Raw genomic sequence first — 12,459 nt, forward strand, 5'->3', positions numbered from 1 at the left:
GTTTCATCTCAAATTTAATATACTCCTTTTTGAAAAGATCACGACGAAGTTCTTTAATATTATTTGTTCCTTGATGAAAATTACTCAAAGCAATCCAAATCTCATGAGAAGTTTGAAGATGAGCAACACGATCATAATCCGAATGAGAGATCCCACTCAATAAAAGTTACCCTCGAAATCGACGGAAGTCGGTCTGACCGAGATTGATCTGCCAGTCTGACCGACTGGATGCCACCGGTCTGACCAGTGTTGAATCTTCGGTCTGACCGCCAAAGTTGCCTACCGCGCCTGTGATGTGAGCGTGTGCATAATGAAAACTGATGCAACACCCCTTGATTATAAAGATGTCAGTAGAACTTGGTGCTATAACTGTTGCATATGCTTCACTTAGAGGAAAGTATATGTTGTTGTTCAACTCATTGAATTTGATATGAGTTGATTGGTTGATGACTCCAAACTCCCAGACATGTAAGTTTAATCTTGACCTACTACTCTGAAGCGAAGAAAAAATTGATGACTCCCAGAGTTGACTCGTTAGCTGATTAATTGATTGCTTCATCTTGACATAAAGCTTGCTGAATTTTGAGCCATGTATTTGTGTAGCCCCCGACTCTTTGGTTAGTTGGGAAACAACTGAACATAGAGTCAAGAATTATAGCTTCTTGTCGTCGAGTAGTCATTGCTTGATTGAAGGTATGTGTTGAAGATGTCCAAGTAGAAATCCTGAATATTGGAGAGCCACTTGTTGTAGTAAAATAACAAGGCATCATATTTGGTGACGCATGCCGAGATGTCGAAACTCTTGTAGTCATCGTGGTTGGTGAAGTAGCAAAGCTTGCGAAGCAGAGGCAATAGAGTTTGCCGGTGCCGAAGACAATGAAGATGAAGTAGCTCCACCATGGTGACAAAGTTGTATAGCCATGATGACGTGAACAGGAGTCGGCGGCAACAGAAACAAACCGGTGGCGAAGATGCGCAGTGATGAAGATAAAAACACCAGTCGGTAGTAGAAGAACCAGTCGGCGTCAGACAAGGCGACCGGCGGTGAAGACGATGACGTCCATCAGTAATAGTAGCGGCATAAACCAGCCGTAGAGGCGAGGGCACCAATCAGCAGCAGACGAGACGACCGGCGGAAACACCAGTCGGCGGCGGCGGAAGCAAGCCTATGGTGTAGATGACGTAGACGCCCAACAACGGTGATGTGACCAACCAACCGTATAGGCGAAGACACCAGTCGGTGGCGGATGAGGCGGCCGGTCGGTGAAGACAACGACGCCCAATAACGGCGGTGTGACCACCCAACCCTATAGGCGAGGACACCACTCGGCGGCGGCAACGGCAAGCCGGTGGTGATGTTCTGACTGATCCATTCCTAGAGCGTAAGAGATAAGCTTAAAGCCATGAATCCCTTTTATGCATATCTGGATCTGGATCCTGCAGAACAAATATATAGGATGAGTAGTATCTGATATAATACTCGAGGAAAATTCAAGTATTTTTAAAATGTTTATAAATATGTATTTCTCCTCTTGTCAATTTTGATTTCCCCGAGCGGATGACTCCTTATGTTTAAACACTCTGCCCGACTAGTCATAGCCCCCATGCACCGGGAGTCGGCCTAAGCACTTCCCAAACATGCATATGAGTGACATGAATTCGTCATTAATGGAACAAAGTTTCACGAATCAGAATTTACTACTCGGGTACTTCCGCAATTGTTAAGAGCAGAAAATAAATTTATCTTATCTCTATGCTTTTGATTTATTCCGAATAATACTTAGCACCTTGCGTTACTCGGTCCATCCAACGAGCCCCCAGCTGCTAGGAATCGGCCCAAAGGCAACTATCCATCGATAAACCAAACGGAAAGCATAGGAAGATAGAACTCCATAACTCGATAGGTACTTTTGTACTTAGATTATATCGCAAGCAATCAAGATAAATATTATAAAAATTGTTTAGAAAATATAATATAACATCTGTAGCCCCCGACTCACTAGTCAACGGCGAACCAGTTGACATAGTGAGGCAGAGGAAAAGGAAAATGTCATATAAAGAATGAAATAAATGATGACTTAGCTTTGTAATATTCCCCTTGGTGATGACAGAGGTGGCCAATGTGGGAACAAAGTCGTCCATCAATAACAATGAAGACACCGGTCGGCGGCAACGAAGGCGGTTGACGGTGAAAGCGAAGATGCCCACCAACGGCGGCATAATAGGTCAGCCGTGTAGGCAGAGACACCAGTCGGTGGCGATGGAGGCAGGCCGAGGGTGAAGTCGTAAACGCCCAACAACGGCGGCATAATAGGCCAGCCGTGTAGACAGAGACACCAGTCAGCGGCGACGGAGGCAAGCCAGTCAGTGAAAATGTAGACGCCCAACAACGGTGGTGTGACCATCCAATCCGTGTAGGCGAGGGCACCAGTCGGCATCGGCGAACGCCAACCGTGAAGGCAAAGAAATCAGTCAGCAACAACAAAGGTGGCCGACACGGGTACATGCAAAATAGATCAATCAACATATGAATCTGTTTAGTACCACGAAATATAAATATAAATATAAGCAATGTATGTACATGCAAAACATGCAGGCAAGCTCAATTAATTAATCAATTGATGCATGATCCTGGCGAGGTGTCCTGTTAGTTGAATCGTGCATGTCGATAGATCAACACATGCATGTGAATTGCTCTTGGCTGCTGGTGATCCCGTGTGCAAGCTGTAGGCGGCGCTGCCTATAGTCCCACAGTGCATCGGGGAACACGAGGCATTGGGCAGACGCATCGAGATGATAGCCATTGGTCTTGATCTCGGTCGGCATGCAAAAACAGGAGAGTAACACGAGGTTAATCTGTAGTTAGAAAACAATCTAACTGCCGGGAAGACAAACCCAATGAAGTTTCGGCGGTGAAGGCTGCCGGGAGATGACAAAGATGCCCAACAATAGCGGCGGCGTCCACCAACAACCGTGGAAGCAAAGACAGCAGCCGGCAAAGGCGAAGGCGTTCGGCGGCCAAACGGTGCTGCGCAGCTCCCTCTTGTTCGCTGTGTGAGTTTCGGCAAGAACAGACGCTAGGTGACGTGAGTGGGGCCAGCGCGATCAGCAGCACCACAGCCAGAACCTATCGCCCAGCAGTAGATAGCTTGCTTGATCTTGATCGCTATCCCGTGCACGTGAACAACCAAAGCTCCAGCATGCATGCAAAATAAACAACACAGCTTAACTCATCTGTTAGTGTACAAATAAATATTCTGTATATAGAAGGATGAATGATGCACGGCATGATTATCAGTTAATCCATGCACGCAGATTGGATCAGCACGCCGTGTGCATGTTTTATTCCTGGAAAACGACGATGTCCGCATGGCTTTCCTAGTGGGCGGAGCGTTTCGTCTTGCGCGGCGGCAGCTTGGCCTTTTGTCAATCGGACTCAGCAGCACGCTTGATTCAAAACACCAATTAATCTGCTGATGTGATCCGTCAACTGGCCGGATCAATGATCGGCCCAAAAACTCGACATGGAAGCCGAGGATGTTTACATGCATGCAAAGATACAGACTAACCATTGTGATTAGTACTAAAAGATAAAATTATCTGAATTTGATAGATTAGAACGGCTAACCAGTCGTCGATGAGGATCGGAGCTATCAAATTTGTCGGGACTAATTTCCTTGCCCCGAAGGGAAAACGGATATGGTAACTCCTGAGATTTGTTCCATCACACTTATCGACGAGGAACTCGACACGCCCCTACCTGGCGCGCCAACTGTCGAAACATAAATTCGGCAATAATAAAAGGGGTAGTGCACGAGACCTAAAAGTGGATGGATGCGGAGACAAGAGATTTAGACAGGTTCAGGCCCTCTCAATGAGAGGTAATACCCTACTCCTATTTAGGGATTTCAATCCGCCAGGTGTATTATAAGATCTGACGATCTAGTTATGTCCTGCCCCCTAAAGGGCCTCCTGCCCACCTTATATAGGATGGGGAGGCAGGATTATAAGATAGAAACCTTAACCGATACGGTATCGGTTTTCTAAATCTACTTTACAATCTTATCAAACCAGAACTTTAGGCCATTCTATAATATACAGGAAAACGTAATACCCAAGTCATGATCCATTACATATTCCATAGTTATAAGTTATCCCCTATAACCAGTCGGATAATCATGCTGTGTGGATATGGGGTACCTATAATCTCCACAATGTGGGAGTGAGTTTTGTATGTAGTGTTGGTGCGTTCTACAACAAACTGATGTTTCATTCAATGCATGGCTTTATTCTAATGGCCTCAAAAATGCCGAGTGGCAACAGCATCTACTTCCTGCTCTAGAGGAGATGATTTTTTTTTTCCTTTCAAACGCCGGGAAAGATGAATTAACTGAAGCACAGTGATAACGTAGCCTGGTAAGTGCATTTTCCAGGTATATCAAACCGACCTGCGCAGGTTTTCGATAAATTTAAAGGAATCTTTGCAATTTTGCATCACTGTTGATTAAGCATGGAACTCAGCTGGGTTAATCAGAGTTCATTACCACTGCAACTCATCAGTTTATGTATCCAACAATTCGGCTATTTGGTTCAAAAGTATGGAATTCACTCATGAGTAGATCAGAGTTAATCAAGTATGCAGTTGTAGTGGGTGGGCATTAAACTCCACTGCAAAACTTGAGTCACTCCAAGTTATATACTCCCTTCGTCCCAAAATATAAGAGATTTTAAATGGATGGAACACTTCCTAATAGTACGTGTCCCATTCGTCCAAAATCTGATGTCTCACCTTTTTCTCCATGAAAGATAAGATGAGAGAGGCCAAGTTCTCCATGAATTTTCCCCGTGTCGATGAAGGAACTTTAGTCAAATTTATTAAGAACGAGTGCCATAAGAGATGATGTAGAAAAATGAATAGTTACAAGGACCAATCCAGTTGGGTTGATATCGAAGGGTTGGGAGGCATCTGAAGTTCTTGCGTTACCAAAGCTTTGCTCGATTCTTCGAGATATTTTAGATAAAGGATTATCAAACCTGACCTCTTTACATTTGTGGGGGTGTACACAGCTAAATATTCGAACACGAGTACATAAGACTTTCCCTTAAAGGGGTACAAACTGCAGCAACTAACCTCTCCCATTACATGAGAGATAACAACACAAAAGTCTTAAGAACAACAAAAGAAGGAAAAGACTAGGCTTCAAATCTTCCACCAAAGTTCCAGTGATACACCGAGAAGAACTCCAATACACACTTCTCCAGCAACTTGCAAGAGCTCTTAACTGTTTCTTCATCGACTCCTTTAAGAAGCAAAGACCAAGTTCTTGCCCAATGCATTCCCACAAAAAAGACCTGCAAGAAAGATGTAGAATTGGCACCATTAAAGACCACATCTCTGTTCCTACATAACCAAATTGTCCAAAGAAATACAGCTATGCCCACAAAGCATTATTCTCTTGAGCCTAGGTTCAAGACACAATCTAGCTGTCACGCCCCGAACTAGTCCCGACCGGAACTAGCCCGTGACGCTCCAATTTAACCTGTTAATCGATACCAGTCCCAGGAAACAGTGCTGGTATCACAGGGAGACAGAATATCACAGCAACAGAGGTCTCTTTATTATAGAGTAGAGGTACAGTCATGTTAGGCTGCGGACAGATCCCGAGCTCACAACTGCATTACAAAAGGGAAACGGAAGCCAGGACTTGGACCAAACACACAGGCGCGACTTGGGAACTAGGCCGAAACCCTAAAACTCATCGTAGCCGGCTTGCTCCTGGAAGAACTCCTCATCAGCAGGATCTGCTTCATCTTCTTCAGCAACTGGGGGGGATATTTATATAGAGCAAGGGTGAGTACGGGAGTACTCAGCAAGCCATGGGAATTAAGTGTTTAATGCAGGCTTCAAGGAAAGGCTGTTGTTTTCGCAATTTATTTTATTTAAACTCTTTTCTAAAAACAACTAAGTGAGTGCTTCTCAAACGACACGGATGAGATAGTGCGTCTCGTCCGGTCGGAGTATGTGCAATGTATCAGTCTTTAGAATTAAAACAAGGTTGGCACCCGGCCAACAGCTTTTCAAACGGCCACCCGGGCCAACAACTTTTCAAACAGCCACCCGGGCCTACAACTTTTCAAACAGCCACCCGGGCCTAGCTAATCCCAACAGCTGCAGATTTTTCAAACATCGAACCCCTTTTCACAACAGCAATTTCACAAGCAGTAGTCAAACAAAACTACGCTAGGAATCACCTCACATCCGCCCATGACCATGGGCACGGCTGTTCGAACAGTTTGTTAACCTCTGCAGAGGGGGTACACTTTACCCACACGACATTACTAACCCGGGTCACCCAACCTGTGGGGATCAGCCACGTCGGGAGACCTCCAAGCTTTCATGACAAGGCATTTCGAAAGCCGACACAGGTTTACCATATGCCGACGAGAGGGGTCCCAGACCAACAACAGGTTAGGTCCCAGACCATACTGTGCCAGGAAGCCCAGGGGTCCTCCCCGACACCACCCCGGCGAATCCACATGTCTCTCGGCATCAAGGCTCCCCTGATAAGCTAGTTACTCAGCCAGAGGTGTCCCATTCCACCCATGTGGTCGTACTTGTCTTATGTTTGGATGAAATTCCAAGGAAATCGGTCCTTAAGTGCAAGAGCGGGAAACCGTACACCCGATACGTTCCCCGGTCCGTGGTTTTGGAAATTCATTTAGTTCGTAAGCACCGACCCAGGTGTCGGGTTTTCCAAATCTTTCGTAAAACCCAAGTTTTACCCAAGTTGTTATTCAGATTATAAGTTTGAAGGCGTCCGTCGATACTCGCACAGGATGCACGAATATCAAGACGCAACTAGGTGGTTACAAGGGGACATGCTGTAACAATTAACAAGGAAAGGATCAAATGCAACAATTTAGGTAAGTCCGCCAATCTGTCTTGCAGACGGGACAAAAGATTAAGTGCGATCCTATCAATGCATAATATTTTTCAAGCAACATAATTAAATTTCAAATATAGGCTCAAGATGTTCAAAGGTGGCTTGCCTTGCTCGAGATCTAGAGCTTGATCCTCGAAATCCTCGCACTGCGGGTCTTCGGGCTCCGAAACTACACGCGAAACGGGACAACTCAACAAACGGCGAAAATAAAGCCCTATTAATGACCTCTGAGCATGCCATTAGATAGATCTCGAGATTTGAGGAATTTTGGAAGTTGAACGGAGTCAAACGGATTTATGGTTGGGAAGATATTGAATTTCTAAGATTATTGGATTTTTGATCTAAAGGAAAAAGGATTTAATTAAATCCTTTTTGAAAAAGAAAAGAAAAGAAAAGAGGGAGGGGAAATAGACTTTTCCTCGGGCGGCTAGGGCGCGGCCCGAGAGAAAGGACGGCTTGGCCGAGCTTAATGGGCCGGCCGGCCCAAGGAGGCGGCCCAAGTGCGCGCGCGCGGGAGGGGAGGAGAGAGAGGGCCGGTGGACCGGGCTCACCGTGCGCGGTCCCGGGGTGGACCCGCTTGTCAGCGGCTCGGCTCACCGTGCGGAGGGAACACGCGATGCATGCGCGCGGGCGGGGGAGGGACGCGGTGCACGCGCGCGGTCTGCGGAGGAACGGATGCGGCGGGCCCACGCGCAGCCTCACGGCTCGCGGTGGAACGCGCGCACGGGAGGGGCTGACCGGGGTCGGCCCGTCCCGACCTCGGCTGAGCTGGCGCCGACGTGGCGCCTACGTGGCTGCCACGCGGGCCGGCGGGAGGTAGACGACGACGCCGGCCGGAACGGACGGCGGACAACAGCGGCGAGCGGCGGAGCGAACCACGGCGATACCGGCGAAAGCGAGCACACCGGGTAGTTGCACGAGACGAGGGGAGACGAGCCAACGGCTCGGATTCGCCGGAGGTTGCTCGACGGCGGCGGATTGCGGCGGCGGCAACCGGCGGCGGGAGAAGAGGGAAACGGCGACGAGGTCACGAGAGGTCGATTCCCGGCGGTGAGAGCATCTACGCGGCTTCGGGAACTCGACGCTAGCGTCGAATTGGGCGGAACTACGCCGAGCGAGGCCGGCGACGGGCGGGTGCTACGGAGCTCGGGCGGCGACAGCGGCGAGCACACGGCGAGCAACGGCAACGGTCCGGGCGGCGCCGGCTAACTATGGGGAGGCTACTCAAGCTACTACCGAAAGCTAGGGGGAGGAGATGGAGCGAGGAGGAAGAACGGAGAGAGGCATCACCGAGAAGAGGAGGGGCGCTGTGACGAGAGGCCGACGGCGCGGGAGTAATCTCTCCGGCCTCGGGCCGGGGAAGAGGAAGGAGACGAGTGCCCGGAGTCCCCTTCCACGTCCACGAACGCACCGGCTCTCCCGGCGCTTGGCGATGGACGGCGGAGGCGAGACAGAGCACGGGAGCGGCGGCAATGGCGAGGGGGTGAATGGGAGAGGAAAGGAAGGGAGGGGGAGGCTGGGGGTTTAAAGGGGCGGCAATGTCGGTTTGGGAACCGACTTAGGGCGGTCAAGGGCGCGAGCTGGCGCTCGGCGGTCGCGGCCAAAGCGGCGACAGAGAGGATGACGCCGGCGAGGAAAAAAAAGGGGAAAAGGAGGGAGAAAAAGGGGCTTGCCCCTTTGCCGATTCGGGAAAAAGGAGGGGGGAGCGGGGCGACGCGGCAGAGGGAGGAGGGATGCTGCCTCCGTCCCTTGGCGGCTTGCGCGCGGAGTGGCGGGGGCCGGGCGGTGACGACGGCGAGCGGTTTGGAGCGGCGCGACGACACGGGCGACAGGCGCGGGCAGGCGCTGACGATGGCGGCAACCAGACGGTCGGCCACTCGGCATGCGCGCGCGGGAAATAACGGGCGGCGTCCGCGCGGGCGCGCGCACGCGAACACGGCGCGCGGGAAGCGGCTTTGCGAGCGGGGAGCTCGCGCGAGGGGAGGGGGGGCGCTCGGCGTGGGCGACTCCCGCGCACGCGCGCGCGGCGTGCGGGCAGAGCGGAGGGGGAGCGGAGAGAGAGACGCTCGGCGCGGCTCTCGCATGCTCGAGCATCGTGCGGGCGAGGCTGAGCGGGGCTGAGCGGGGGGAGAGCGCGCCGGAGAGGGGAGGGAGCGAGAGAGAGAGAGAGAGAGAGAGCGCGCCCGGGAGAGAGAGGAGAGGGCCGGGGGAGAGGGGGAGATGGGCCGAGCGAGATTCGGCCCATCGACCTCGGGGGAGGCAAAATAGACTTTTGCGGAGGAATTGATTTTGGAAGGATTTGGATTCAGAATTGAACTCGACGATAGATCGGGGATTGAGATCTTGAGATGGCACGGACACTAGACAACAAGCAAGGAAACAAATTTCGCAAATAGGGTTTTTAAGAGATAATTTTCCCGCTAGGCGCCACGACGGAACGGGCGCTACACTAGCCAATTCCCAAACATTTGAGACATGTTGTAAGTTTGTCTAATCCCAAATGTAAAAAGGAGAGCATTGTCTACCAAATGAGGAACTACTTCATTTAGAGTCTCAAGGTCTCACGCCCTACCGATGAGAATGGCAAGCATATCTGCGCCCGATGCTTCGAGATAACAGTAGTGTTCTTTTCTTGTCATGTATTCGATAATCACGTCTCATGGCAACTGACAATGGCAGCTACTGACCGTACCATCAAACTGTAATTAGTTGAAAGGAAGTCTATTGGTGTTGTTGATGACCATTCACTACTATAAAACATCAAATAGGTATCGCCACTATAAGTGCCGGAAGTACTAAAATCGGCACCTATAGGCATTTTCCCACCTTCGCGGGTTGAAATCGAAAAAACCGGCACCTTTAAGCAATTACAGGTGTCGGTTCTAAATAAAAACCGACACCTATTCTATATGTATCGGTTTTTTAAAAAAAACAGAACCTTTAATATTAAAAACAGGCACAGGTTTTCTTAAAAAAACGGCACCTACGAATTGAGCCGAACCGGTGGGCCCCACCACGACGCGTGGAGGAAGGTCCGCTCGGCGCTCGCACGAGGAGATAAGGTCTTCGAACTCTCTCGTCTCATCTCGATCTCTCTTGTTCTCTCCGCTTTCTCTCGCGACACCCTCCAAACCTCTCTCTCTCTCTCTCTCTCATAGCGGCCTGGCGGAGGTAGTGGCGGCCGCGGCGCCTCCCCTCCGACAGATCTGGCCAGGAGCGGCGACCCGGTAGGAGGGGAGGCGGGGGCAGCGGCGGGGGGGGGGGGTGGCGGGAGGGAAGGCGACAGCCGGCGGGAGGGGACTCGGCGATGGCTCATGTGTTCTTGTGTGTTTTGTGGTTTTGTGTGCTCATGTGTTCTTGTGTATGACTTGTGTGTTCATCTCGTGTTCTTGATGTGTTCTTAATGTTTATTTTTCGTGTGAAATTGCTTCATGCATCGGCTCAATTCAAACCGATCCATCGAGCTAGCTGTTTTTTTTTTTGCGTTCCTGAGGCCTCAAAGGTGCCGGTTTGAACCGGCACCGATGACTTTCAGTCATCGGTGCCACCTCCGTGGTGCCGGTTTGCCTAACGTTGGTTCCCAATTACCGGCACTGATTAGCTTCTCTGTAGTAGTGATTCAGTAGATTCTTGGAACATATGCTGGTAATCAACAGTATCAGGTGTTGACATTTGCAAAAAAAAAAATTCTTATAATATTTTCATCATTTTTTTTGACGGAAAACAGCAGGAGAGGATAATAATTTCATCATCGACAGCATAGTTCGAACTGACGACGACAAAATTAAATGCCAACCTCGGCATGCTCATGCATCTCCTTGCCAGTATGACTGAACTGCAGACACTCCTTGCACACTGGCGCTGAATTTGTTGCAGGGAATTAGCTGACAGTACTATGTACATCCACCCGTAGCCTTCATGGTAGAAGCCAGATCTAGAAGCTGAAGTCAATGACATAAATGAGAATTTGGCACCAAATTTTCCTGATAATTTTAACATACTGGTAGTTAATTTCTCGCACATTTACTACTACATAAATCATTTTACCATGTGGCCGAAAGTGATATTTGCATGTGGGCCCACCTGCGTTAAAAGATCTATGAAAATTGGATTTGTGCATGTGGCTAGCGCATCCGCATGTGCATGCAGTAATTTATACCGTCCTCGTGCAAAATAATTTCGGTGAAAAACAAAAACCAAATCGGCCGAACCGTACCCTGCCACTGGCCGAACCCTAGCCCACCCTCCGCCGCTGGTCATCGTAGTAGTGGCGCCGCTGCCACCCACCATCGTCATCGGGCCTCTGAGGCCCCCCCGCCCCCGCTCTCTCCCGATGTTTCCGCCTCAGCCGCCGGAGTGGGAAGGGGAGAGGAACAAAGGAGAGGGAGTAGAAGAGGAAGAGAAGAGAAGAGAAGGAGTTGGAGTGGATAAGAAGAGAGAGAGGAAAGGTTTGGTGGAGAGGTGTAGGAGAGAAAAGGTGCAGTAACTATTGTGTGAGGCCCATTTGCTCTCCGCTTTGCCCACATAATATGGTCTCTTAAGAGGCCTGTCTAGGAAAATAAGTCTATTTTTACATGCTGGCCTCTTAAGAGGCCACGTGCAAAAATACATTATCACATATAACCCATAAACCTTTTTCTGAAAAATGATTTTTGTAGGCACGACCAGTTACAGTCCGCCTGCAACCTACAGGGATACTCATAAAAAAAATGTTTCTATAGTAGAGATTCGTGTCTAGTAGGTCATATTCGAATCTACCATGCACATGCTACCTGGTTCAATGGTTGGTTGGTGCATTCTATTGATGAGCTAGCTGAAGATTTAGTTAGACGTAGTTGCAATTTTGCATAGTACAGTGATTTGAATAACTCTGCACAGAAAGAGATCCTACTGTCCTTTTTTATGGATAAAATACGACACAAGCAAGCCCAACTGTGCTACAGCCTACAAGCGGAAGCGGAAGGGAAGAGATGATCGAACTCCTAGAATAGATTATCTCTTGAGAGGTAATTTTTTTTTAAAAAAAACACAGTGCAAACGAAGTCGCCACATGTCTAGGATTTGAACTCGGGTGGGCTGGTTCCACCACAAGGAACCTAACCAGTTGAGCTATTCTCACTTCGCCTCTTAAGAGGTAGTTGGTGGTGCACCTTAACACAACTCATAAATAAAAGCTCGTAGGAAATTATATAGGCTGATAAGACGGGGAACAATACTTCATATGCATATATATATATATATATATATATATATATATAGCCAGATCGGTTATGCAGATCAGGAAACTCCGGAAATGCGACAGGACACATTGCACGTAGGCATAGGAGGCATCAGGAGTTGTCCTTCTTTCGATCCTTCATCGCCAAGGCCTTAGCGATGGAATTGTCGAAACTGCGGTATGCAGAGGAGCACTCGACGCCGGTCAGACGGTCCTTGACAGTTTCCTTCTCGTTGCTAAACTTACAGTAAGCTTGGCTGCTTGCTGAGAATATGCTGATGACTCCATGGGACGAGA

The sequence above is a fragment of the Oryza sativa genome, chromosome 12 (assembly GCF_034140825.1).
Source record: "Oryza sativa Japonica Group chromosome 12, ASM3414082v1".
Lineage (NCBI taxonomy): Eukaryota > Viridiplantae > Streptophyta > Magnoliopsida > Poales > Poaceae > Oryza > Oryza sativa.